General features: G+C 42.0%; 1 protein-coding gene across 4 annotated transcripts in view; it reads left to right on the top strand.

Annotated features, from left to right (window-relative positions):
* HIVEP3 (HIVEP zinc finger 3) overlaps positions 1–27579 on the top strand; it is a 223517-nt gene that overhangs the window by 73696 nt on the left and 122242 nt on the right. For 3 of the 4 annotated variants that reach the window (XM_082246722.1, XM_082246723.1, XM_082246720.1), the window contains exon 3: positions 17067–17128. The exons of the other annotated variant lie outside the window; for it this stretch is intronic. The gene's annotated coding sequence lies outside the window, so the exon portion shown is untranslated. The remainder of the gene's footprint in view (positions 1–17066; positions 17129–27579) is intronic. 4 annotated transcript variants of the gene reach the window in all.

Genomic DNA, 27579 nt, shown 5'->3' with positions numbered 1-27579 from the left:
GTAATCAGTGCTATACATATGCACTGTTACTGTAAAAATACACTGGTAGTGAAGGGGTTAACTTTATTTGGAAGGGAGGGGCTGTGTGTGTCCCTAGGGGCGTGGTTTCTACTGTGATTGGCTGTGGCTCTAGCTGTAAGGACACTGATCAACGGATCTACATACCAGATCCGTTTTATCAGTGTCTTTGCAGCGAGGAGAATGACAGGCAGTTTGTTTACACAAGCTGCCTGACATTCTCCCTCTCCCCCGCCGATCGCCGAGTGACCGGCGGACATCGGGTCCGCTGGTCACACGCGCGGGGGGGTCCGTGACCACGCGGGAGCGGGAGCGCGCCCCCGGGGGCGCGCGCTCGCTCCCTAGACCCTCACAAGCAAGCAACGTAGCCCTACGTTAGTTTGCCTGTGAGGGGCTGACCGCCGACGTAGATAGTCGTGCGGCGGTCGGCAAGTGGTTAAGGTTTACAACCACTTTAAATAGTCTATGATTCTAGGTTTTATAGATATAGACCAAATCAGTGAAACTATAAGCTTTAACATGTAAGTGTAACTTAAATAAATTATTTTTATTTTTAAAATGTCAGCTGTCATTAAGGTATATCTAAAGGCAAATTTTTTTTTTTTTTTGTTATAAATTTTGTATAGAGTGGAGATGGATTGGAACAGTTTTTTCTGCTGTCTGTGCCCCCATTAAGGAGATTCACCCTCTCTATTTGTCCTGTTTACCATTATCATTGAAAGTGAAAATAAAAGAAAACCCCAAATTTTGGGTTGTCCCCAGAAAAGTAATGGAGGGGAAATCTTCCAATGGGGACACTGGTTCTGGTGACCTGGGGGGTTCCCAAGGAATTTCTTTAATTTGCAGAGATTTCCTCTCACTTCCTGTTTTGGCTATAGGACAGGAAGTGAAGGGAAATCTCCGCAATGGGACAGAGATGGTGAGAAAAAATAATCTGTCAGGGGTCATAACAATCCCTTGTTCTATCCAAAATGGAAAAAAAAAGTTTTGCCCATAGTTCTACTTTAACCACTTCAGCCCCGGAAGGTTTTACCCCCTTAATGACCAGGCCATTTTTTGCAATTCGGCACTGCGTTGCTTTACCTAACAATTGCACATTGACACTGTACCCAAATACAATTGATGTACTTTTTTCCCACAAATAGATCTTTCTTTTGGTGGTATTTGATCACCTCTGCGGTTTTTAAGATTTTGCGCTATAACCAAAAAAAACGACAATTTTGAAAAAAAAAGAAATACAATATTTTTGTACGTTCTGCTATAAAACATAGATTTTTTTTAATTTTTTTTAATCAGTTTAGACCAATTTGTATTTTGCTACATATTTTTGGTAAAAAAAAAAAAAATCCAAAAAACGTATATTAATTGGTTTGCACAAAAGTTATAGAATTTACAAACTATGGGATAGATTTTTGGACTTTTTTTTTATTTTTGTTGTTGTTTTTATTAGTAATGGTGGCGATCAGCGATTTTTAGTGGGACTGTGACATTGTGGCGGACAAATCTGACACTAAGTGACACCTTATGGGGACCAGTGACACCAATACAGTGATCAGTGCTAAAAAATATGCACTGTTACTGTATAAATGACACTGGCAAAGAAGGGGTTAATACTGGGGGTGATCAAGGGGGTTAAGCGTGCTCCTAAATTGTGCTTACTAACTGTGGGGGGGGGGGGGATCTGTGAAAGGCACACAGAGATCGGTGTTTCAGTTTAGCTGAGACACAATCTCACTGTGCCTGTCTGACAGGAGAGCCACCTGGCTTGTTTACATAGGCAGGCGTCTCTCCGGTCAGTTTCCATGAAGATCATGGGGAGGCCGGCGGCGATCTTCAGTGTCTAATCACAGCGGGAGCGCGGCCTGAAGATCGCGGGAGGCTGGCGGCGATCTTCAGTTTCTAATCACAGCGGGAGCGCGGCCTGAAGATCGCGGGAGGCTGGCGGCGATCTTCAGTGTCTAATCACAGCGGGAGCGCGGCCTGAAGTTTGTGGGAGGCTGGCGACGATCTTCAGTGTCTAATCACAGCGGGAGCGTGGCCTGAAGATCGCGGGAGGCTGGCGGCGATCTTCAGTGTCTAATCACAGCGGGAGCGTGGCCTGAAGATCGCGGGAGGCTGGCTGCGATCTTCAGTTTCTAATCACAGCGGGAGCGCGGCCTGAAGATCGCGGGAGGCTGGCGGCAATCTTCAGTGTCTAATCACAGCGGGAGCGCGGCCTGAAGATCGCGGGAGGCTGGCGGCAATCTTCAGTGTCTAATCACAGCGGGAGCGCGGCCTGAAGATCGCGGGAGGCTGGCGGCAATCTTCAGTGTCTAATCACAGCGGGAGCGCGGCCTGAAGATCGCTGGAGGCTGGCGGCAATCTTCAGTGTCTAATCACAGCGGGAGCGCGGCCTGAAGATCGCGGGAGGCTGGCGGCAATCTTCAGTGTCTAATCACAGCGGGAGCGCGGCCTGAAGATGGCGGGAGGCTGGCGGCGATCTTCAGTGTCTAATCACAACAGGACCAAAACCACATGCACATAATCCCATATATCTATGAGATTATGCGCAGCCAAGCGCTCTGCCGCAGCAAATCTGCGTGGGGGTCGGCAAGTGGTAAAGTAATACCTGGCGATCCTGCGGTGAAGTCCTGGTTCATGAACTTCTGTTAAAGGGTAACAGCTCTTTGTCTTTGTGCTCGCGCACAGTCACCGTTCTGATGTAGAGTCCAAGTAGCCATTCCAATACATGTAGACATGGTCCACTGTTGTCACAATGTAGAAAACCTTCCCTTTTAAATGCCATTCATGGATTGCTGGAATCATGTCAATAGGACATGCCTGCTACGTGGCTGCAGGAGATGAGCAGCACTAAGATGCAACAAAGGGAAAAATAGATCTAAAAAGGCAATTGTTTATACACTGTGCTGTAACAATTTAAATTGTATTCATTTAGGTTACATGCACATCGGTAGTTTGGCTTATGTGTGTCAAATCGCGTAACTTTGAAATGCCTGGAAAGCACGGGTGCAGCAGCCAGCTCTGCTTCTAGCAGCATTAAAATCTAGAATAGACTGAAATATGTGGCAGCTGGACACTATACCGAGCAGTACTCATGTTTAGGGCCGCATGTATTCAGGAACATATGCCTGAAATGCTGATACATGTTAATGGTCAATGCTTGTTTCTAGGGCTGCTTCTAATATTTTTTAATTGATTAGTTGGCCAATTGCTTTGATGAATCGGATAATAACCTTAAAAGAAGTATGGTGTATAATTTTAGTTAATATATAAAAAAAAAAAAACTAAAACAAAAAAAAACTGAATTTATTCTCAAATATCTATATGCAATGGTAAATATAAATAACCAACTATATGATTTAGGGAACAAAATCTCTAATTCACTCTGAGAATAACTGACAGAAGAGATATGCTGCATAATACTATTAGAGGTTGAATCTGGTAAATATCATCAGACTCGGAGATCAAATTTTTTTATGTAAAGGAAAAAAAAAATAAAGACTTTTGCCGATTTTCAGACAGAATTTTAATATATTATGTATGACAAGACTCCCTTGTCATAGACAGGTGGCTTGATAAAAGCTATTTGTGCTTGCTGTCACTTCTGCTGGCCATACATTTTCATTTTAAGAACGTTCGTTCGATTTGCTAATCGTTAGTAGGGTCAAATCGACGTCCGTTTTCGACCACAGTGACGGAAAATCCGAAGAGCAGAATAGAAAACTTCTTGGTCAAAGGAATTTGCAGACAGTGTATGTCATTTTTGTTCAGAAATTGCATTAGTTTTAAAACTGAATGTTAAAAGTAAGTGGAATTTTCAAACCGCGTTCTTTCATTTAGCGAATGTACAAAGATTTTTCATATGAATTTTCTCATCTGAAAATCGATACTTGTATGGCCAGCATAAGGCTTGGTTCACACCAATGCAGTTTGCTTTTGATGCATTTCTGCAGCGCTTTTTGCTGCAACATTTACCCATATGACATTTTTATCATATTTTTTTTTCACACAAATAGAGCTTCTCTTTTGGTGGTATTTAATCACCACTGGGGTTTTTATTTTTTGCTAAACAAACAAAAAAAAAGACCGAAAATTTTGATTAAAAAACAAAATGTTTTTTTATAGTTATGAAATTTAGCAAACAGGTAATTTTTCTCCTACACTGATGGGCGCTGATGAGGCTGCACTGCTGAGGTGGCACTGAAGGGCACGATAGGTGGCCCTAATAAGCGACACTAATGATGAGGCACTGATTGGCAGCACTGATGGGCACAGATAGGTGGCACTGGTGGGGTCACTAATAGATGGCACTGTTGGGTACTGATTAGAAGAACTGATGGGCACTGATTAGCAGCACTGGTGGGCACTGAGGGGACCGATGTGCCTGTAACAGAAGGCAGTTAATGGCTTTTTTCTTTTTTCCTCCCACTATCAGTGTGAGGGGAAAAAAAAGCCAATAACCGGCTTCTGTTCACTTCCGTGGTCAGCTGTCATTGTCTGTCAGCTGATCAGATGATAAAGGACCCGCTGTGATTGGCCCTTTGTCCCAATCTGTGATTAGCTGAGTACCAAGGACTGGGCGATCACAGAGCGCATCGCCTGAGAACAGGACATCCATGGAAGCCCAAATGGCTAAGTTCATATCAGAACACTGTGTTTCTCTGTGTTCCAGAGATGTGTGACGTGCAACATGTTTTCATAACATGTTTTCATCACATGTTTCACTGGATGTCCCTGCATGTCGCCGCACAACAAATGCAACGCACCCTGCTGCTGTGTGGTGATATGAATGAAGTATCACTTTGTGCAGTGACACAAAAAAGGAAACGGTTTGGAATGCTTAAACATACATTACACCACATCGCACTTCCTCTTACCGCCGGCTCACTGCAGCCGAAACAGTCCGCGGCCCGCACATTAAACCGCTTCGTTGTAGTGTGCGATCAGTTTGAATGGGCCCTGAAAGAAATTTAATTAGCAAGGCCCTGATAAAAAAAAAAACAAGGACAGCATGTAGGAAAATATAATAAAACCGATGTCATTGTAAAAATATAATCTTAGCCTACCTTAAAAGTTAGCTTCAGTGACCGAGGTCAGTAGTATGTGAGGCAGTGTAGAGGGGACAGTAGGATGTGAGGCAGTGTAGAGGGGTCAGTAGTATGTGAGGCAGTGTAGAGGGGTCAGTAGTATGTGAGGCAGAATATAGGATTCAGCAGTTTACAGGACAGATTGCAGGGGTCAGTAATGCAGGGGACGGTGTCAGTGGGGCAGAAGATGGTTGTCAATATGGTAGTGGACGGTGCCTGGTAATTCGGGTTAATTGTGAGCCACCACCTTGGCTCTCTCCGTGGCAGCTGTGGGGTTAATTTTGTGTGTGTGTGTGTGGCCATTCGGCTCCCCTCTCCTCATGCAGACTGCCCATGAAGTCCTGTGTCTCTCTGTGTATACCTGGGGGATTACCGCTGTTAGAAGTAATGGCATATCTGTGTCCCCGCTCGGTTGTCACAATGGACGTGGTTCTCAATCCCGCCCATGTAATTGTGTACCCCCCTATCTCTGTTTTTTGCCCGACAGATGCTTCCCCATGATTCTTCCCAGAATGTTGGGGGCCTGGGTGTCCTAAGGGGCCCGGTACTTGAATCTTTACATAGCTGCCTCCACCCACTTCTCTCCATCCATCCCCTGCAGTGAATAAACATATCCTCCAGCTCCAACCTGTGTGGTAGCAGAAGCTAAACTGTGGAGCTGGGAAGGTACCAAGTGAGGAGCCAGCAGGCACCGCATTGGGAATGGCACAGTGGGATCCGGCCTAAGCCATGGGTCTTGAACGAAGACAATCGCCGCTGAACTGTGAAAGAGGGAGGAACAGAGCTAGGCCAGGGGAAAGGGGGGCCACTAGGCACAAGAGTGTGAATGGCATGGGAAACCCTTAGCCTCAGGTATGGGTGCTTTTTTCTTCCTGCACTTTTTATACAGCACATGTACAGCCTGCAAAAGATGGAAAACTTTGAGCAGGTTTAGTGGATGTTTGCTATATGAGGAGTACTCTTTGGTGGATTGGGCTGTCCCTGTGCTATTTGGGGATGTCTCTGTTTGTTTGGGATGTTTCTTTGCTGGATTGGGGTGTCTCTTTATCTCAAAAGCGTCTACCTCATCAGGATGGCGGGCTTCATATTTTTTGGACCAAAATATAATTAGTTCCTGTTAAATTTTGAAAACACTGATGACTTTTTGATTTCATATATTAAGTTGTAAGAGTGCTAAAATAAAATTGGGTACACTGAAGGACCTGGGGGGGGGGTTATTTGGTGAGACGGCTGTGTGCGGGCCCTGGGAGATGTTGGTGGGAAAGCCCAGGCCTAAAGCCTAGTACACGCGCAACGATTTTCCGCCGACCGGTCGTCCGTCTTTTGTCCAGAGTGGTGTTTTGTTGGTTGGAATGTGCCTAGACTGCACTGGACTTTTGTTGACCGAATTCTACCTCAGAAGTGATGTCATGTGTTGGTTTGCTTTCTTTGTGTTCTTTCTTCTCTGAGCATGCCCAGTCTTGCTCATAAGATTTTTCCCTGTCGAAATCTGTACTGACTGCATGAAAATCTGCCGTGTTTTGACAGAGGACAAAAATTTTATAGCCTGCACACCAGATTTTTTTCGGCCGAAAAGTCGGAGACGGTTGTCGGAAGCATCATACTAACAAACCGAAAATCGGCAGATCGGTCGGCGGACGACAATTTCCTGCCGAATTTCGACGCGTGTGTACGAGGCTTAAAGCTGTGTAAGTAGCCCCAAAATTTCTGATGGATGCCTTGATTCTTCTGCTCAGCGCCTGACCACTTCTCTGTCTTCTGGAAAGCTAGGACATGCAAGTGCCAAGACACACAGACCGGGAATCTGTTTATACCTCCTAAACACTTTTCAGAATTTCACAGAAGGCAGAGGAGCAGTTCAGACCTGGGTCGGCAAGGTAGGGACACATTCTACCGGTCACCTGATGGCGATCAACGGGTTACCAGTCCTCGCCTTCGAGATAAGTGTTAATGGTCTTATGGTTGTCTCCTTCAGCCACCAGATGGTCCTGTACTTGTAGTAATTTTATGGTCTACGGCACCTGTAAATAAGGTCTTGTAATAGCGATGGTTTGGGTTCCAAATTTTCCACAGTTCTCTCCTTTCCTCTTACTGGCAACTGTTACAATTATTAATTGTACACTTTGCCAAAAGGAACTTATTTGCATATTCAGGACTTGGATAGGATTCCTCAGCTACAAAAATATTTTATTGGAGTAATATCTGCGCATATTTCCTGTGTGGTCATGCAACTGTGAACTTCTGCTGAGTCTGTAGTTTTTACATATACTGAATAAGAAAGAAAGCCACAAGAGTTTGAGCATAGACAATGTAGGTCATTTGTGCTATATTTAAAATAGCCTACACTTGGAATCATTAAGAGTTTACCTGTATTTAAAAAATAAATAAATAAACCTTTTATTGTCAATGCTGTCCATTGATTTTAGTTCTTTGCAAGTCAACTTGACATGAAATGTAATAAACTAATATGCAGTCATGACTTCTGAGTGAAGAGGCTACAGGCGGTTTCTTAAGACAGTACTTATACAATAATGTCAAGTACTGCCCTTTTAGAAAGGGTAAGCGTAGTTAAAGAATTTGCTATCGTTTAGAGAAAAGAAGAATATTTTACCAATGTACTGTACCTCATGTAAGTATAGTCTCAATGCATAGGTTTGCCTAAACAGTGGTTATTTCCATTTAATGTCACTACCATTTCCAGCATTCATTGGCTTTTACAACTGGAAAGTTATGATCATTGTTGCAAATAAAGCTCATTAAATCTTAGGCTGGGTTCACACTTATGCAAATTGGATGTGGGTTTCCCCGCATCCAGTTCGCATTGACAGGAGTGTGTGCCCGGCCTAGCACAATGGAGCCAGTTCACACACCTCCAGGGTGGCCGCGGTCCGCAATTTGAAAAGGGTCTTGCGTGTCTTTGGCTCTGATTCAGGTGCGGATTTAGGCAAAATTTTTTACCTGATTTGCACCTGAATCGTAGAACAGGGATGCACCAGACCCCTGGTGTGAGCAGCGGCCGCAGCATGTGTGAACCCAGCCGTTTCTTTTTTGTTCTTATATTGCTAAATGTGAGTTTGTAATTTGAATTTTTGTTTGAGTAGAAGGATGTGCAGCTACATTTGAAACAATTTTGATCAGTAGGATTTACCAATTTATTTACTTATTCCATGTATTTTTATAGCACTGACAATTTTTGCAGCGCGTTGCATATATACAGGGGGTAAAATAAGTATTGAAGACGTCACCATTTTTCTAGGTAAAGATATTTCTGAAGGTGCTATTGACGTGAAATTTTCACCACTTGCCGGTAACAACTCATGCAATCCATACATGCAAAGAAACCAAAACAAATAAGTTCAGAAATTTGGTTTTTGGCATAAAATGGAATGACACAAGAAAAAAGTATTGAACACGCCAACTGAAATTTATTTAATACTTTGTAGAAAATCCTTTGTTGGTAATGATAGCTCCAAGATGCCTCATGTATGGAGAAACTGGGTTGCATGCATTGCTTAGATGTGATTTTGGCCCATTCTTTCACACAGTCTTAAAGTTTTTAGGTTCCTTGGGCCTCCTCTATGAACTCTGAGCTTTAGTTCTTTCCATACATTTTCTATTGGATTCAAGCCGGGTTAATGGCTGGACCATTCTAGCAGCTTTATTTTCTTTCTTTGAAACCAATTGAGTTTCCTTTTGCTTTGTGTTTGGGATCATTGTCTTGCGGAAATGTCTATGTTCGTTTCATCTTCATCCTACTGGTTGATGGCAGCAGAAATGTATCCAGTTTGAAGTTTGCCAGTACGGTATGATGAAAAACAGCCCCACACCATGATTTTCCCACCTCCAAACGTCACTGTTGGTATGGTGTTTTTTGGGTAATGTGCACTGCAGTGCCTTTTGACCTCCAAATATGGTGTGTATTGTGGAATCCAAAGAGTTCAATTGTGGTCCCATCTGACCAAACTATATTCTCCCAGTATTTCACAGGCTTGTCTAAATGTTGTGCAGCAAACTGCAAATGAGCTTCAACGTGCTTTTTCTTCAGCAATGGAGTCTTGCATGGTGAGAGTGCATACAGGCCATGGCAGCTGAGTGCATTATGTATTGTTTTCTTTGAAACAATTGTACCTGCTAATTCCAGGTCTTTCTGAAGCTCTCCACAAGTGGTCCTTGGCTCTTGGACAACTCTTCTGATTCTTTTCACTCCCCTGTCAGAAATCTTGGGAGGAGCACCTAGTCGTGGCTGATTTTTAGGGTGAAATTATGTTTCCACTCCTGGATTATGGCCCCCAACAATGCTCACTGGAACATTCAGAAGTTTAGAAATCCTTCTGTAACCAATGCCATCAGTATGTTTTGCAACAATATGGTTGCAAAGCTATTGAGAGAGCTCTTTGCTTTTACCCATCATGAGATGTTTCTTGTGTAAATCCTTGGTAATAAGGCACCTTTTTATAGGCCATCAGTTTAGAATGAGCCAGCTGTTATTAACTTGCATTGACAAGAGGCAGGATTGCTTTCTAATTGCTGATAGATTTCAGCTGGTGTCTTGGCTTTCCTTGCCTTTTTGCACCTCCCTTTCTTCATATGTTTCCCTGTGACATTCCATTTTATTTCACAACTTAATATCTGAACATATTTGTTTTAGTTTCTTTGTATGTATGGATTGCATGGGTTATTACCGACGTGGTGAGAATTTCATGTCAATAGCACCTTAGAAATATATTTACCTAGAAAAATGGTGACATGTTCAATACTTATTTTACCCGCTGTATGTTGTACATTCACATCAGTCCCTGCACTCACAGAGCTTACAATCTAAGGTCCCTAACTCCTATTCATACATACACATAATAGGGTCAACTTAAACAGAAGCCAATTAACCTACCATTATGTCTTTGGAGTGTGGGAGGAAACCGGAGTACCCAGAGGAAACCCATGCAGGCACAGGGAGAACATGCAAACTCCAGGCAGATAGTGCTAATTTAGACCAACCGTGAATGGGATGACAAAAGCCAGGCACCAGGACGCAGTTTCTAGTCGCAATTGCGACCTGGCACCTGGGATTTGTCGAGCCCTGATTCATGCTGATTTGCTCTGTACATATACAGCCCAGAGCTCTGGGTTGACATTCAACACAGAGCTATGTACACAGGGAACAAACTGTGGATGAGAAACTTGGAGATCAACTAGTAAAAGCAGCACGCTTTACACATAGTTGGGTATATATTTATTCCCATGATCTCCCTAGATGTTAACCCCTTCCCAGCCAATGTCATTAGTAAACTGTGTTAGTATCATTGTATTAGTATCACTGTTGATGTCACTGTTATAAGTCAGTGATCGCTGCCATAAGTAGTATAAGAAAATTAAAAATTACAATATACAGTATATACTGTTTTACTATAGTTTGTAGGCCCTATAACTTTCACGCAAACCAATCAATGTACACATATTGGGATTTTATTTGAACAAAAAAACATATAGCAGAATACAATTTGGTCAAAATTTTATGAAAAATTTGATTTTTTTTTATTTACTTATTTTTTATGTGTTTTATAGCAGAAAGTAAAAAGCATATTGTTTTTCTTTTTTTTATTTTAATTTTCGGTATTTCGGTTTTCATTTATATCACAAAAAATAAAAAACTCAGTGGTGATCAAATACCACCAAAAGAAAGCTCTGTTTGTGTGAAAAAAAGATATCAATTTTGTTTGAGTACAGCGTTTGCACGCTCATACAATTGCCAGTTAAAGTAGCACAGTGCCGAATAGCACAAAATGGCCTGGTCATGAAGCGTGTAAAATCTTCCGGTGCTGAAGTGGTTCATTTTCATTGCTCATTGAGGGGCAATGAACAGGGATTCAGAAACGATTGTGTTATAGTGCCACCTACAGGAGGGCTTTAATATTGTTAAAAAAAAGGCCAGCATGGTATACTTCCACTCTTAGCAGGCCTAACTTTTTTACTGATGTCCTAGGAGGATGTACAGTCAGGTCCATAAATATTGGGACATCGACACAATTCTAATCTTTTTGGCTCTATACACCACCACAGTGGATTTGAAATGAAACAAACAAGATATGCTTTAACTGCAGACTTTTATCTTTAATTTGAGGGTATTTACATCCAAATCAGGTGAACGGTGTAGGAATTGCAACAGTTTGTATATGTGCCTCCCACTTTTTATGGGACCAAAAGTAATGGGACAGATTCACAATCATAAATCAAACTTTCACTTTTTTAATACTTGGTTGCAAATCCTTTGCAGTCAATTACAGCCTGAAGTCTGGAACGCATAGACATCACCAGACGCTGGGTTTCATCCCTGGTGATGCTCTGCCAGGCCTCTACTGCAATTGTCTTCAGTTCCCGCTTGTTCTTGGGGCATTTTCCCTTCAGATTTGTCTTCAGCAAGTGAAATGCATGCTCAATCAGATTCAGGTCAGGCGATTGACTTGGCCATTGCATAACATTCCATTTCTTCCCCTTAAACTCTTTGGTTGCTTTCGCAGTATGCTTTAGGTCATTGTCCATCTGCACTGTGAAGCGCCGTCCAATGAGTTCTGAAACATTTGGCTGAATATGAGCAGATAATATTGCCCGAAACACTTCAGAATTCTGCTACCCATTTTTTTTCAGGATCATTTTTTTTTTTGGTTAAACAATACTTCATGTACTCTCTGCTTGCACTAGTTATTTTATGCAGCGCCCCAGATAAGCATATCTTAAGCAATATCTTTGGAAGCCATTACCCTAACCCTGCTAAACCAGACAGTGGTGGACCTGCTTGAAATGTGCGCTACGGGCACTGTACTTCGCATTGTGGCGCTTTCCAGATCTCTGCGTAATGTTTTTAGTTAGTGCAGGGTGTTTTTCAGGTATAGAACCATGGATCAGCCTCTGGCATACCTCCCAACAGTGCTGGATTGGACAGGACTGACTTTTATTTTCAGCATAATTCCAAGGTCCCACAAACTTCCGGTTTGTCCCACTGCCCGTCATTGTAATCACATGCTGCAGGACCCAGCATTCTGAACTCTGCCCACTAGGTAGAGCTGTGTCTGTCCCATCCAAGCCTGCCTTAAGCAAGAGGAGTTAAAGGCTGTCTAGTGATCTGTGCAATGACCTACTTGGGAGCTGGAGTAAGAAAGCGGGAGTGGCGCCAGATGACTGGTGTGCTGTCTCCACTGCTTCATCAGTCCTGATTTCTCCAATCTCGCTACTGAGGAGTTACAACATGCAAATTCCAGGTGATGGGGTTGGAAATTATCATACTGCATAGCTCTAGACATTGAGCCAATATAACAGAGGGGCAAAATGTTGGAGGTGGGGGGGGGGGGGGGGTTGGGGCACAGGGAAGAGAGACTTATGCATTGTTGACTTGAATTCTGTAAATTAATTCTGTACTAAGAAATAAAGTGACTTACAGACCTAATTGTAAAGAAATCTGTTAAAAAAAAAAGAGGCTATTTTATTTTTTTCGGAAGTAAAACTCAGCCTCTTTGTCGCTTCCAGGCCTCTGCAGATATTCCACTCTTCCATATCTATCTCCTACTGCTGCAGGCTGTGATTCTTCATGTTGGCCCCAGTATTCTGTAGTGACATACAAGCTGCCAAGAAGAACCACCTCTTATGGTGGAGGAAGCGGGTATCTAACACAAAAGATAGTATGAACTATCTGCAGCAGATGGAAAGCAACATAAGAAGCGTGACCGCACCCTCTAAACCACACCTATATGACCACACTATCTCTTCACCGCGGAAGCAGGTGACCCTGTTTGTCAAATTCAAAAGTTGTGAGGTTTGGACTCTGGTGTTGCCCAATCTCTAAAGACTCATTGTATGAGTAGGCCGTGTGTGCCAAGCATTGGGAGCTACTTTTATTATTCTTTTTAAGCATTATCCTTATTTTTCCATTGTTTTTGTAACCTTGAGAGACTGAGTGCTGCATCACTCTTTGGTATATGGTATGTCGTGTGTGCACATTCCCTGCTCTTGTTCCCACCATTTAGTGTAAGATAGTACCTTTCTGCCGCCGCTCCTGCAGTTCTATTGGTTGAAGTAGATGTGTTTTTTTGAACCTTTGTGTGGTGTCCTCCTCTACTTTAATCCAGGAGGATTTCACCACAGCTATGCAGGATTTTGTGGACCAACTTGCATTTTTATTTGCTGACTTTGTGTAGAGGCCATAGGCATACTTAAATTTCTTCTTCTGCAGGATTATTATCTTACCTGCTTGTAGCCTTTGCCACCTCTGAGCCTTCCACTGCAGAGGCTCTATCAGATGAAGAGTCTCCAAAAATCCTTGATAAATCATGTTGTTCCTGAGGAGTTGCAGGCAGCTGCCATAACCACTAGACTTAAGCCCCGTACACACGATCATATTATCGAACGATCTGTCGTCCGTTTTTTGTGGCATGCTAGTCTGATGTGGAAAGTGAAGAGGTTATTTTCATACGAATTTTCCCGTACGACAGAATTCTACTTCAGAAGTGATGTCATGTGTTGGATTGCTTTGTATGTGTTCTTTCTCTCTGAGCATGCCTAGTCTTGCTCTTAAGATTTTTTTCCGTCAAACTGTACTAATGAGACGAAAATCGGACGTTGTGTTGACGGACGATAAAAATTTTATAGCCTGCACATCAGGATTTTTTCGGCCGAATAGTCTGAGTCGGCTGTCGAAAGCATCATACTAACAATCCGAAAATCGGCAGATCGGTCGTTAGACGAAATTTCCCTTCAGATTTTCTTATCGTGTGTATGGGCCTTTAGGCTGGCCATAGCAGTTTTCTTTCTTTTCTTACCTTCAACCTCTCGATTCCCACATCTACACAGTCAGTGTTGATGGCAGAATCCCTCCTACTGCGCTATTGTATTCTGACAGTGGGAGGTTTCCCCGCTGATTGTACGAAAAACCTGACAGCCTGTTTGTACTGAAATTATTCGATAGATTGACTTTAGCACAACCAGCCTACATAGATAAATTTAATTTTGATCCAGCTATCGCCGGCTTTTGAGAAACAATTTAAATCTCCTATCGATGTGGTGCGTGCCAACTTAAAGAGACTCAGACCGGGAATCACTTTATACCTCTCAAACACTTTGCAGTCTAGTAATCATTGGTTCCCCCCCCCCCCAAAGTAGAACCAGCTTCTTTTTACACGATTTCTAAGTGACTCAAACAGATCACCATTCAAGCCTATGCCCCATTCAAGGCACACTCTACTAGATCTGGGAACAATAATTGGGCTTTTTGGCATCAGTCAACTGATTCCCAGATTTGCAAGGCTCCCACCTGGTCTCCTGTTTACAAATTCTTTCAGGCCCCATTCAAACCTGTGTGCTGCGTTGCCTTTTTTGCACATTTATCATGCGACCGCATAAAACAACTCATTCACGTGTCCCGTTCACATGTCTCATTCACGTCCAGTGCAGTTGGGCTACTTTTGGACATCCCAATTGTCTTAGTTCCACGTTCCTCAATGAAAATTGTATATTTGTACTCCCCATAGAATCCTTTTCTTGAAGTTCATTGAGGGACACAGATCCCACCTCCCTGTGTTCATGGTCATGCTCTCGGTACTGCTTTGTTACAAAACTGCGGCATACTGGGAGGGAGAGAGGTTATACCAGGCTGCTTTTTTTTGTTTTTCCATTATCCAAATCCTTAATAATTGGCAGTATAACCCAATTGTCCCTGAGTCCAGTGCCCCTCAAAGAACTCAAAGAAAGGAGTTTTACCATGTGTACAAAAATCCAATTTTTTTTTTATTATCGATCATGTGAATACTTTCTCTCACTAACACTGCGAATTGGCAGGAGCTGTGGTAGGCAGAGCTTGTTAGGCACTATGCTGGACTTACTATTATTTCAAGGACTAGCAGAGTACGGAGACTGCAGGTATGCTGTGCATTAGCATGGCAGCTTGCAGCTCCACAGTAGTCACGCAAGGGTGACAATGTCACTGCTGCTTTGTGAGCATTGTTACCCTAAAGGAGGAAGTCCGTAGACCGAAAACCAATTCAAACAATTACTACATTTTTTAAAAGGTAATTAAAAAAAAAAAAGTATGTGCTTTTAATATGAACAGTGGCATGGGTAACACATCTATAATTAAAAGATTTGGGTTTACATACACTTTAAATAAAACCATAATATCTAATCCAAACTGTATATAATATAGTACATTATTTGGTTGCTTATAACAATACATGGTTCATGCAGGGGGGGGGGGGGGGATATTAATACAAAAAGTGTCTGAGGAAAACTGCCTCAACTGGAATGCAGCCAATAAGCTTTTAAAGTTTAATTTTCCAAGTTGAAATGCTTGTCTCAGACATGTTTTAATTGTTCCCCCATTGTCTGTATTCTCTGTTTAGTGTTTATTTGTTTAATGTGGAGCTGCCATATTGGATATTACTAAGGCTGCTGGTTTCACGCTTTTTTTCCTCTCTGCTCTTGGGTCTGGGAAGGAATTAGATGGCTGATAACTCACAAGCAGGAGACTTGGACTGTTCAGTATATTTGGTACCAAGGCATGAGAAGTTGTAATCCATATACAGTATCTGTACCCTAGATCAGTGGTCCTCAACTCCGGTCCTCGGAGCCCACTAACAGGCCAGGTTTGCAAGATAACTAAATTACATCACAGGTGATCTCATTTGCTGCTCAGTGATTGCAGTATTCTAGTCTGCATCTCCCCAAGGTAATACTTAAAATCTGGCCTGTTAGTGGGCCCCCGAGGACCAGAGTTGAGAACCACTGCCCTAGATCTTTACAGCCGAATGGGGAATGCTTAGTTATATTTATATATATATATATATATATATATTTATATATATATATATATATATATATATATATATAAAAATTTATAATAAAGCAAAAAGTAAAATTTTATTTCAGTAATTTAATTCAAGAAATGAAACTCATTTATTCTATATAGATGCGTTACACACAGAGTGATGTATTTCAATCATTTCTTTCTTTTAATTTTGATGATTGACTTGCATCTAATGAAAACCCAAAATTCAGTATTTCAGAAAATTTGAATATTACATAAGACCCTCCACTCTTCCTCCTTCCAGGCTCTGGGACCTTGATTTCAAATGAAATGCAAAATTCACAGTCAATTCTGATTTGGGGAGCCTTGTCATCTGATTATGTTGGTCTACTGTGTTGTATCAAGTCCAAAGTCAGTGCAGCCCTCTACCAGGATATGCTAGAGCACGTCATGCTTCCCTTTGTTGACTAGCTTTATTGAGATTCTCATTTCATTTTTCAGCAGGACGTGACATCCTGCTCACACTGCCAAAAGAACCAATACCTGGTTTATTGATCATGGTATCACTGTGCTTGATTGACCAGCAAACTCTCCTGACCTAAATCCCATAGTGAATCTGTGGGGTATTGTCAAGCGTAAAATGCAGAAGAGCTAAAATCCACTATCAAAGCAACCTGGGCTTCCATAATACTTTAGCAGTGCCACAGGCTGATTGCCTCCATGCCACGCTGCGTTATTGCAGTAATTCATGCAAAAGGAGCCCAGATCAAGTATTGAGTGCATACTATACTGTACATGGACATACTTTTCAGTAAGCCAACATTTCTGTATTAAAAATCCTCTTTATTGGTCCTATGTAATAATCTACTTTTTCTGAGATACTGAATTTTGGGTTTTCACTAGCTGTATGCCATAATCGTCAAAATTAAAAGAAAGAAATGTATTGAAATATACCACTCCTGTGTGTAACACATCTATATAAAATGAGTTTCACTTTTTGAATTGAATTACTGAAATAACTTTTTAGCGATATTCTAATTTTATGAGTTTCGCCTGTATAATGTATATTTTATTGTTCAAATGTCATTTTTTCTGACACAATTTGGTTTAACTGAAGGGACTAAACAATATGGATGTTGTAACCTTGTCAAATATGTCCAATTGTCTGCTTTCAGGTGCTGTCTTTTTAGAAACTTATGGCGTTTGTGAAACCCTCTTGTGGCAGCGATCACAAAAAGTAAGCCCTTCTTAATTGTTTAAAAACTCCTTTAAAGACAGTTTTAATATTTCTGATAACTGTAATGAGGGATTTTGTTATTAGAACTAATAGCATTTTTGGCATATATCTCAACTGATGTGTTGGTTAAATAGCTGAGCAAATAGTAAAATAAATTTGAAATGTAGTGATGAGCAAATCTACCTTGGAGTTGCTCTAATATGGAATTATATTTTCTCTTGATTAATTGAGATACACAGGAATTCAAAGAGTGTAAGACTCGATTCACACTAGTGCGACTTGTCAGGCGACTTGTCAGCCTGACAAGTCGCGTTCCCTCGCAGTCCATTGACTGCTACAGGACCCGTTCTTATAGGAGTGACACAAGTCGCTCCGACTTAGAAAAAGGGTCCTGTCCTACTTCGGGGCGACCTTGGAGCGACTTGCATAGACTTCCATTATGTGAAGTCCCTGCAAGTCGCTCCGAAGTCGTGGTGCATGGGAATGCACAAGTTTCCCCCAAAGTAGTAAGGGGTCGTGCCGCCCCAGTGTGAACCGAGCCTTAGAGTATGCTGTTGCCTACAGGAAGATTTAAGACTGACGAAAAAAAACTGACCAGCCTGGTGTAAGCTCTCCTATTTCTAGCATGCCTTAGTTTTTGCTAGTGCCCCAAGAGGAAAGATATTGTGCTCATAAAAGTTTAACCTTGCTAACCGATCTCCAGGCAGCCTTGCCTGTCTTCTGGAGCTAGGGGTCATTGGCCCATTACCTGTGATGGAGTTGTTCCAGGGGTTCTTTTTCCAACCTGTTCACAGTTCAGAAGCCAAAAAGGGTGCATCCACCACATCTTGGATCTCAAGCCCAGAAATTCCCCATGAAAACAACCAGATCTGTCATAGCCTCTCCACCAGGAATACTTTCTGGTCTCTGTTGACTTAGATGCTCCTATTTTTGCTTTGCTTTTCTTTGGAGCTCTTATGACTTCAGTTTCTGAAGTCAGTTTCATTCGGACTGTCGTGAGTTCTGGTCCCATGCCAGCCTTGCTGTACTCTCAGGGCATTCATCTTGTGGGATATCTAAACGGTTTCCTTTTGAATAACCAGTCATTAGGGGTTCTAATAATGTAACTAAAACAATCCATACTTTGCAAAAGTCTAAGCTGGTCCTTGGCCTTCAGAAGTCAGCGCTAGAACTGACTTATCTGACGTACAGTATCTGTGCTTTCAGAGAGGTAGAAAAATAAAATTCTGTCTTAGGAAGAACTTCCCATTCAGCCTTGTTTACCCTTTACATTCTAGGCATGGACAATTGTCAGGCAGACTTCATGAGGAACAGAGGCATCTTGGAATTCGTGATTCCCATGATGCTAAAAGGAAGGAGATACACCCCTGTCTACCATCTCACTTGATATTCTGCTTGATCAGAGGAGAGAAACCTTCATACCATTCATTCCAGAATTAATCTTGACTTTTTTGCAAAAAAGGCCTGGATAAGTATTTGGCCCTTAGGACCATTAAAGAGAAGATTTTGGTGCTTGCAATCATGTTCCAGAGTGCAGCTTCCCACTTTTTGACCAAGACTTTTGTATAAGGTGTCTTTTATGTGGCTCCCCCTCTGTGCTCTGTCCTGACACCAGAGGATATGTATTTAGTTCTCAAGTTGCTTTTAAAAACCACCATTTAAACCTATCGGGGATATTTACCTTCCCACTGTTACTCACAGGATTGCGTTCCTTGATTACAAGGAATTGCGATTGCAATTTGATCTATGGCCGGGTTCCATCCTTTCCTGACAAGGTACCTTCTGCTAGGTTTGTGAGCGCTTTTGGCATCAGGCAACTGTTTCCTAGATGTGTAAGGCTTCCACCTGGTCTTCTGTTCACATGTTCTCTTTTTTAGTTTTACCAGGTGGATGTTCAGGCCTTATTCAATGCCAAACTGGATTCCTGTATTCTTTAATGAATGGGAAAGAAAATTAAATGTTTTTATTATTTGTAAAATTCATTTCTTGGAGTACATTGAGCAACACAGGTCTCACCCCTTTGTGCCCATGATCATGTTCTTGGCACTGCTTTTCCAAAAAACGGAGGCCTGCTGGGAGTACAAGGGGTTAGAACTAGCTGTTCACTGTTTTGTGTGTCAGTCGTGTAAGCGGCAGTAAAATCAACAGTCTGTAAATTCCTGGGTCCCTCCTGTAAAATCCAAGAAATGAATTTTATGATAACTACAAAAATCCCAATATAGAGTGTATTACATCAGAAAGGAAAAGGGGATCTCCCCCACAATCTTTTACAGTATCTGCAACTAAATAAAAATTTTGATCCTGTGTAGGAATTGGTTAGTGATGGGGGCCTTAAGCATGGTATTTTTGTAGTTTTGCACATGCCATTTTTAGCATTTAAGCCCTTTACCAATTCATAGAGTGGAGATGCAAATTAGCAGTCCATGAACATGTGTTTTACTGTGCATAAACCTTCTTCACTGAAAATCTCGGTTTGGTCAGATCAACTAATTAGTTAATGTTAAAGCTGAATTCCAGGTATAGAGTTAATTGCATAGTTACGCGGGCCCAGCTTGGACCAATGTAAGTAGGCATATTTCATACCTCTAGAATCCCTGTGGAAGCTAAAAATCTCTGTAGTAGTCTCCACTACTACAGTGATTGCTGCTGTCTCCTAGGTTCTGTGCCAAGTTTCTGCCCTGCTGCATTGTAACCGCAAGGGGGTCGCCTTTTTGCACAAGGAATTGCGATTTGCCTATTATGTGTTCTGCAAATGGCCTTGTTTCGAGCGAGCAATCTCAGGTATGCAATATGCATTGCATACATGCTGTGGTCCAAGCTGCACCAATGTACTAATGCTGTAAAATTCTTACCTGGAATTCAGATTTAAAATGAGGAGGTGGTCACTATAGTAACAAAAACCTGGATCACAGCTTTTTATTACTGGAGTTTTTCTCCTGGTTCCTGATCCATTTTCCCAGTGCAGAATAGAAACTGCCTCAGCGACAGTAAAAGTGAACAATCCTTCGGACGAAGTGGTCAGGGAAAATTAAAAAATGACATAGTGCCTGTGGTCCGTCGGATAAAAGATAATGAAGAACTACTGGGTGAAACAGTATAGATTACAGCTGTGATTTCTAAGGGTGCAGCACTGGCTGTGGAAGGGAGGCCTGCCACTAATGCAGTCAGGCTTTGCACAGCCGGTGTTGCAGTATTGGAAGGGTAGGTAGTAGATCTCTATGTGTAGAGGAGAGGCACTCCTGGGTGGGTAATATATATCTTTGTAGGAAAAAGCCAGTTTTTGTTTGAGGCCGTATCATATGCTGGCAATTCATTTTTGGGCCCTTTAGCACTTGAACTATAGATGCTGGTGATTGAGCCAGATCTGCATGCTGTGAGTGCAAGGTAGCAAGATCTCAAAGTAATTGTAAAGGAAAATTTTTTATAAAAAAAAAAACCCAAACCTGTCATACTTACCTGCTCTGTGCAGTGATTTTGCACAGAACTGCTCCAATATCCTCCTCTTCTTGTGTGCCCCACCCCCTTGCCGAGTGCCCCCATAGCAAGCCGCTTGTTCCAGACCCGGCTGTCGGTGTCCATAAGACACAGAGAATGTTTAAGTTAAGATTATTAAGTTTGAGAAATAATTTTTTTGTATTTTATTAGCAATTCTTGCACTTTTTGTATTTTTTTTTTTTCACTTTTTCCTTTTGTTTGCACCTGCACTTTTGCACACAAAAGGTATCTTTGTGATATAATCATTTTGCTTTATAGTAATTGGCAAATTTTGGGTTTAAGAATATTATTGTCTATAGGTATACAATATTGCACTGAAGCACTAGCACTTTAATTTAGTACACATACATATTCGCACTTTGTCTCAGGAGCTTACAAGCATATATGATTGCACTGAAGCACTAGCACTTACAGCCAGTATATATTTGCATTAGCACTTTTTGTCCCACATTTCATTTTACAACCATCTTAGATTTATTCACAACCACCACTTAAAAACACTTTTCTTTCATTATCAAATCATTTTTTCACAGATATTCGCGCCTTATTTATTTTCCTTACTTGTCACTTAGCTTTGCTATGGTTCAGTGGCTGCATTTCTGGTGATTAATTTTGTAATTGATTTTATACACAAGCTTCCTAAGCGCTGGTTCTCTATTTTTTTTTTTTTTTTTTTTTAGGCGTTGGACAAAAGGAACGCGCTTGTGTCAACTGCCTAGAGAACCATTATTTTTTTGATGTTGCCATAGCCTAAGAATGTGCTCACAAACGCAACCGAGCGCATCTGGTGTAAATATACCCTTGGGGCTCTTTCACATGGGTGGACCCATTTCTTTTGGTGGACTTGATTAGACCATCCTTTGCACTCTATGGAGTGCCGGGAATGTTCATTGACACCCGCTGACATACACTCTGATCCTGTCCGCTAAAAACAGACTGATGGGGGATCCGTTCCCCATCTGCCTGGCGGATCTGATGGCAGTTGGGTATAAATGAATAGGCAGTCCATTTATATTTGACCGCCCTCAGAGGAAAGCGGGCTTATCCAGAACGAACACAGACCTATCATCCACCTGCTCAACAGGGATCAGGGGACAGATTCCCCGCTGCGCATACAAATCCGTATGAAAGAGCCCTTAGGCTGCTTTTACACTGATCCGTTTGCTTGCGGGTACAAACTGCTAAAGAAAAACGCAAGACCATTAAACCTATGGAACTCTTCACACTAGTTAGTTGAAGGCCTTTTGCATTTTTCAAAGACCTGCTTGCTGCATTTTTGGTGCATGTTTGGTGTGGTAAAAAAAGGACGCACCAAAAACGCACTTGCATTTTTGGTGTTTTTTTTTTTTTTTTTTTGGCGTCCCATTTACTTTGTACCGGAAACAGCAAAAACACATATGCATTTTTACCAGGCTTTTGCAATGAAGCAGTGTGAAAGTAGCCTTAGTGCTTGAGAATTTATTCATTTCAATGGCCAGAACAATTTCCAATTCTGGCCAATGGAATGAATGAATGAATGAATGAATGCCCAAACGCTTGACGCGCCTAAACGCAGTTTAGGCACTTTTTTAAGCTGCGTTTTCTTTTTGCCAGGAAAAAAGGCGTTCAGAGGAGCTGAGCAAAAGCCCTGTGTGCATGAGGCCCAAGGGCTGGTTCACACCACATAAACACACTCCATATTTATCCTGGATGCGTTTTTGCATTTGTGTTTTTGACGCTTGCTGTTGCATTTTGATGTGTTTCGGGATGCATTCCAAATGTTTTTTTTTTTTCTTCTTTTTTCCGGTTTTCTATTCACTGTACTGGGTCTGGTGTGTTTTTGATGCAGTTTACTGCGTTCCAGTGCAGGAAAAATGCAGCATGTTCTACTTTTTTTTTCTGGAACTGGAACACCCTGGAACTGACAGCACTAGTGTGAACTATGCCATTGACCACCTTATAACCTACTTTCCAATGCGTTTTTGAGGCAGAAAAAAAACGCACTGGACTGCAAGTGGTGTGAACTGGCCCTTTTTATAGGCTAATTTATTAGTTTAAATGGAATAATTGATGTGTATAATCCAATAACCCATAGCAGTCAGTAAGATTTCATCTGATATTTACACAGCTCTGAAAATGAGTTCCTATTTATTACTAATTTCTGTTTGCTACATTAGTAAGCTCCCATTCAGATTATATAGAATGTAAATGTATATCGCATAATTCAGAGAAAAGATTATGACGGAATGGCAGAGGTGGGATGCTTGAGTGGGCAGAAAGTAAAAAAATAAAATAAAGCACACTAGAAAAACAGAGAAAAGGTAAAGGATGTTAGTCAGTAATAGAAGACAAACATACGTCTGCTATTGTCTGCAGAGCGATACAGGGCGGAATGACTGCAGCTGCTTACATGTCTGTGAGTCATTGTCATACTACTACACCCTGAACTTCCCCTCTCTTCTGACCACATCCACCATCTCCAGTGTGAGGTGGAGATATTTCTCAGGCAGCTATAAATAGACTGTGATAGGAGGGTGCGTGGGCGCAGGAGAGAATTGCGGGGGAGGAAACCCAGCTATATATAGGTACTTCCTCTCCATTCGCACCAAGACTGGAAAAATGCAATATACAAAACAGCTTATGGTTTTTATTTTCTCTCTCTTTTTGCATACCTCTTATCGTCATTATGTCTGATGTCATCATTCGCTTATCGTAGTCATTTTGTGGTTTTTAGCAGGTACATTCAGATTGTGTGAAATCCAGCCCTAGATAGCTTGCTTTTATTCTGTGTTTGCCTATTATGTCATTTTATTCTATACAACTGAATAGTGTGTTTATCAATAGATTATGTAACAGCACCTGGCTTTGTAGCTGCGTATATTGCTTAATTGATTAAATTAAATGAAGCAGCATTAACAAATTCTGCTTTGTATAGTACATTGCCTCTATTTTTAAAAAAATATATTTTTTTTTAATTAGATTTATTTTTATTTTAATATTATTTGAGTAGCACTGACAATTCACCCACATATATTGTACATTCATGTCAGGCCCTGCCCTCAAGCAGCTTACAATCTAAGGTCCCTAAAGCAGGCCACTACATATATATTGTGCATTCACGTCAGGCCTTGCCCTCAAGGGCTCTTACAATCTAAGGTCCCTAAAGCAGGCCACCATATATATGTTGTATATTCACATCAGGCCCTGCCCTCAAGCAGCTTATAATCTAAGGTCCCTAAAGCAGGCCAACATATACAGTAGAGCTGCATGATTCTGACAAAAATGAGAATCCCGATTTTTTTTTTTTTTTTTTTTTTTTTTTTTTTTTTTTTTTTTTTTTTTTTTTTTTTTTTTAGAATGAAGATCACGATTCTCTCACAATTCTCAAAATCTTTTTTATTTGAAAGATTTACAACCTTTGAACATTAGGTTTTCAAACAAGATGGCAATAAAATAAGCCATAACACTCTTTGCTTCAAACAAATGACGTTGCTCCGGTCCTCCAAGGCCGACCGAGACCGAGAAGGGGGCACCTCTCCCACCGTCCATAAGGGTGATCCCGTGGTGAATCCACCGCTGGGACCACACCTAATGTTAAAGTTATGTATGTAAATGTGTGTGTGTGTATATATATATATGTATATATGTATGTATATATATGTATATGTGTGTGTGTCTGTATATATATATATATTAGTGTGTAATTAATATATAATAATACATTTTATATATATATATATATATATATATACAGTAAAACATTGGATTGCGAGCATAATTAGTTCTGGAAACATGCTTGTAATCCAAAGCACTCTTATATCAAAGCGAATTTCCCCATAAGAAATAATGGACACTCAGATGATTCGTTCCACAAGTCCTTCGGTTTATAGTCTATATACAAAGATTATAGCAATGGGATAGGTTGTGTAACCATAAAATGTCCATCCACAATATGCAGCCTTCCCAAGGGGATTAGAAGCAAAATCTAGCAGAGCTACAGAATATAAGAGAGATGAGAGTGTAGCAATATGGTTACATTTAATGAAGGTTCAACATTTAGCAACTCACATGGTTGATGATTAAAATAGGCACACCTAAGTATGCTGGCGTCTGGGGTAAAGCTGTCCACATAGACCATCTTCTGAACCACCGCCTCTCACCATTGTCAGTCTGCAATCCTGACCGGGAAGAATAGCCTGCAGTAGAGTGATCTGAAAGTGAGGCTTTGAATCACTCGTGGAGTGCAGCGGGGAAGGGATGATGAAGATGGCTGTGCAGAGGATGGTCTTTGTGGACAGCTTTACCCCTGATGCCTGCATACTTAGATGTGCCTGTTTTAATCATCAACCATGTGAGTTGCTAAATATTGAACCTTCACTAAATGTAGCCATATTGCTACACTTTAGAGGCTCCTCTCTTCTTTTTTATACATGACGCTACTTGTATATCAAGACATCGCTCGTATATCAAGTCAAAATTTATTTAAAAAATTTGCTGGTCTTGCAAAGTGCTCTCAAACCAAGTTACTCTCAAACCAAGGTTTTACTGTATATATATTGTGAATAATAATTTCATTAATTCATTTAAAAAACAATTCCCAAGCCAAACTGCTGAAAAGGTAGTGTTATGTGCAGAAAATGTAATCCCTAAAAAATAAATAATTAAATGTATATTATAATGAAATTATATAATCTCTCATTCATTCATTATAATATGCATTTAATAATTAATTTTTTTAGGGATTGCTCCTCCTCCCCTCCTCCCTCCTCTGTCGTTGATTATCTCACATGATGGAAAGCTCATCATGCCATGTGAGGGCTGGAGTGCAGCGTCCATGGAGCCTCTTAAAGTACCACTCATCAGTGGATGCGGTCTCTCACTGCGCTGATGTCAGTTCCTGTATCGGCGGCGGTATTTGCGTTCCAGGCTGGTTCCGCTGCTTTCCCCTAGCCCTCCCTCAGATTCCCCGATATTAGGGATGGAGATCGCATAGGGGGGTGAATCGAGATCGCAATTCGAGAACGGTTAATCGTGCAGCTCTAGTATACAGTATCTCACAAAAGTGAGTACACCCCTCACATTTTTGTAAATATTTTATTACCGCATATCTTTTCATGTGACAACACTGAAGAAATGACACTTTGCTACAATGTAAAGTAGTGAGTGTACAGCTTGTATAACAGTGTAAATTTGCTGTCCCCTCAAAATTACTCAACACACAGACATTAATGTCTAAATCGCTGGCAACAAAAGTAAGTACACCCCTAAGTAATAATGTCCAAATTGGGCCCAAAGTGTCTATTTCTCTAGCGCTCATCGACAGACGTAGTCCTCGGTGATACACCACCTTCGGGTTATGTTACCTCCGCAGGAGCAGGACTAGACAGGAAATTAAAAAGCTCTGGCCACACCCTAGGGGCAGTCCCAGAGGGTATATCCTCTCTCTCTCTGCCTCAGCAAATCAGTTATTTTCTGTCTAGTTAGGAGTAAGGACCTAGACACCTTGCTGGGATCTTAGGTCCTGGCAAGAATTTTTTCTTAAAGGATTTTTTTTTAGACAGCTTTTTTCTCCAGTGTTCCTGTGAGATCTTCAAGCAAGAAAGCTGAACTGGGCGACGGGCTGGATGTTGAGATCCGGTGGTCACCCCAGTTCAGCCTACGAGCGCGTGCAGGCCATAGCTCCGCGCTGGGTCGGCCGCGACAAAGTCCCATTAAAGGACTGTCCACGCGAGTTAAACGTCTCGCCGAAACGCCAAAGACCATGAGTCACGGCGTCCGTATCGGTCGACAGCCCTCCCGCCCCGGTGGAGAGGGGTACTGTCAGGAGTTGGTGCCCGCCTGGTTCCGGTATGGTGAGTAGTATGTTCCCCCTTTTTCCCTGACGGGTTTTGTGGTGAACGCGGGCCCCTCTCTGTATGGTAAGAAAGAGTCCTTTCTATCCTATAACATGTCACAAATCCTCCTACTTTGAGTGTGATTTATGTGTGCAAAAGCCAGGAGGCTTGGCTTGGGAGCTAACAATCTATTGTATACATGTTTTAAAGATGTAATCTGTGGCATTCTGGGAATCTTATGGATTAAGTATAAGCTACCTACCAGTCAGAAGCCACGGACATGTAGACTGCCTTCCAAATCAGATCTCCAGCTAATAGCAGGCCTCCCGAACGGCCACGCGGTCCGCCAGGGCCGGTACCGCCAACCACGCCATATCCCCATGCAGAGAGAGTGTTGTGTGCCCTGCAGCACACCGCTATTCAGTTTAGGCCGCCGCCATTTTTTTTGCTGGATCGCACGAGCCGCCATTTTGGCGTAGCCTCGTGTCTCCAGCATGGGGGCGGCCATGTTTGAAGTGATCCTACACCTCGTGGAGCTTGGGGGAGGCGCCGGAAGGCGTGCAGAGGGGCGGAGCCGCCTCCTTTCTTCCTGGGCAGCCAGCCAAGAGACTTCCTGTTTGTCAAGACAGCGCTGTAAGCTGTTGCAGTTTAACTCTGAGCATCAAGTGGTGAGCCTGGGGGTCTATCTCTCTCTCTCTCGATCGATAGGGATCCCTAAGCAGGTAACACTAAGGGGCTTTTTGTGGCGCTGGGGGTCAGAAAAAAAAAAAAAAAAAAAAAGTTTTTTTCTTTACTTTTTATATTATCCAGGAAGTAACTGGAGTTATTATGGACCCTGCCACACATATTCCCCCACCTGTTTCCCTCGAGGGGGCCTCGGGACCCGCCGGTGCACAGAGTATAGAGTCATTTACAGCAATTTTGGAGTCTATGGTGGCTCGGGTGGAGGCGGCCTGTCAGGGACGGGGGTCTAGGAAGCGACCCCCGCCTACCCCTATACCATCTGACACCTCTGACTCAGATTCAGAGATGGTCACGGCAGTTGCAGGTTCCTCTGCAAGGGCTGTTATCCCAGGTAAAGCCCCCTCAGACAGTGAGGAGGACGCTTCTTCTCTTGCTATAATTCAGGAAGAAGCATTGGTG

Source organism: Pelophylax lessonae (genome assembly GCF_965119305.1).
Source record: "Pelophylax lessonae genome assembly, chromosome: 2".
In the NCBI taxonomy this organism is placed as follows: domain Eukaryota; kingdom Metazoa; phylum Chordata; class Amphibia; order Anura; family Ranidae; genus Pelophylax; species Pelophylax lessonae.
This window is presented reverse-complemented; position numbering and strand designations above follow the sequence as displayed.